This window comes from Oratosquilla oratoria, chromosome 1 (genome assembly GCF_046742065.1).
Source record: "Oratosquilla oratoria isolate Oo_2021 chromosome 1, ASM4674206v1, whole genome shotgun sequence".
Taxonomy (NCBI): domain Eukaryota; kingdom Metazoa; phylum Arthropoda; class Malacostraca; order Stomatopoda; family Squillidae; genus Oratosquilla; species Oratosquilla oratoria.
In genome coordinates, this window is record NC_134777.1 from 80,248,038 (window position 1) to 80,250,404 (window position 2,367).

The window sequence follows — 2,367 nt, forward strand, 5'->3', positions numbered from 1 at the left end:
CAGGTTCGATGACTGTAACTTATGACAGATGGGGCCAGGTGCAGCAGCTGACCAGAACCCACCTTTTGTGGGCTGCTCTCATAGCTGACTGCATCAGCTAGGTTTTATGTCGGAGTTTTCCTTCTCCTAGCCTTGTCCTAAAGAGGCTTCCCTACAAGGCAGCAGGGACCCTTGGCAGGTACTACCACTCCGGGTTAGAGTGGACCTGGGAGTAATGGCAACTAAGGGGCAACTCCACTTTCCCCAAAACTCTGAGAGTCTCCAATCAGACCCTTGCCACTGGATGCAATTTTTAGTCATGCCCAGGACAACAACAGCATCTGGTGTTCCCAGGGGGTCACCCATCCATGTACTAATCAGACCCAACGCTGCTTAACTTCATTGATCGGACAAAAAGCGGTGTGTTCAGAGTGGTAGCATGGATTCAGACAGAAATGTTCTTGCGTGGCTAACTTACTCGAATTCTACAACACAGCCATCTCCAATCATGACAAAAAAAACAATATAAATTTAATATATCTAGACTTTGCAAAAACTTTTGATACCGTCCCACACGAAAGACTACGTACTAAATTAGCTTCACACGGAATAAGTGGTAGCCTATTAACTTGGACTAGAAATTGGATGAATGATCTCAGAGTTGTTCTAAATGGGAATTCTTCTAGATGAAAAAAGGTTACGAGTGGAGTTCCTCAGGGCCACTTCTATTTATAGTATATATAAATTATATAGAAAACGGACTAAAATCTACTGTCTCCAAATTTGCTGATGATACAAAACTGTGCGGAATGGCAAATGATTACTTAAACCAATTAGATATTACAGAAGATTTAGATAAGCTACAGCAATGATCTGAGAAGTGGCTAATGAAATTTAACACAAGCAAATGCAAGGCTATGCACATAGGGAAAAATAACAGTAAATACGATTACAAGTTATTTGCAAATTCGTTAACAAAAGTGTATAGTGAAAAGGATCTCAACGTAATTATCAGTAACGATCTCAAATCATCTAAGGAATGTATATCAGCCTCCGAGAAAGCAAATAAGATTCTAGGACTGATTACGCAATCTTTTGACTTCAAAAGTCCATCTCTCGTTAACAAGGTATAAATCGTTAGTTTGTCCATATTTGGAATATGCTGTTTCCGTATGGTCACCGAATCTCATTAAAGACATTGACAGATTAGAAAAAGTACAACGGCGAGCCACAAAACTGATTCAAATTATCAAAAATAAATAATACGAAAATCGACTAACACAAATGAATCTGCTTTCTCTCTAAAAAAAAAGCGTAGATTCCGAGATGACTTGATACAGGTCTTTAAGATTTTAAAGGGAATTGGCAACATCAAACGTGACAAAATCTTCACACTCAATGAGAATCTGACAAGAAATTATTGCCTCAAAATGTCAGGAAAAATATTTAATTTAGAAGTGTGTAGAAACAACTTTGTCAACCATGTAGTTAATGAATGGAGTAAAGTTTCTGCATAGGCGTTAAGATGATAATGGCAGAGAAGACAGTAAGAGATAGATGGGCAGAATATTTTAGGGAGTTGCTAAATGTGAAGTAGGATAGAGAGAGAAAGGTAGTTGCAGTGGGAAGCGCTGAGAAAATGACCGTGATGTGTGAGGAAAATAGAGGAGAAATAAGAAAAGATGAAGTGAAGGCAGTTGTTAAGATCATGAGAGCATGTAAAGCACATGGGTTTGATGGATGTCATGTAGAATGTCTGAAAAAGGGAGGTAAAGTGATGGTGAACTGGCTGGTGAGGTTATTTAATGTTTGTTTAAGAGAGGGTAGAGTGCTGGAGGACTGGAGGAGTGCCTGTATAGTTCCACTTTATTTACATATAAAAAGGGAGAGAAAAAAGAAAAAAAAAGGGGGTCAACAAGAATTGTGAAATGTAAGTAGTTAATCAGAGGATCAGCTTGTTTAAGAAGGTGTAGAAGTACGTGTTAGTTGGGAAGAAAAAAAGTAAAGATAGATAATAAATTTAGAGGATATGGGTGAATATAATTAAAATGCGAGTATGCGTACAATGTATAGAAAATATAGTGTAAAGATAAAATAAAATAAAAAAAAATATATAGTTGCATAATACACAAATATGTAATTTTGTAATAATAATAATATAATAATAAAAAAAAAAATAAAATAAAAAAAAAAAAAAAAATAAAAAAAAAAAATAAATAAAGAAATAAAAAAAAATAAAAAAATAAATAAATAAAAAAAAAAAATAAAAAAAACAAAAAACAAAAAAAAAGAAAACAACAAAAAAAAACAACAAAGAAAAAAACAAACCCAGCCCACCCGAAAAAAAAAGGCCCACACCACGCACACACACGCCCGCACCCATCCAGA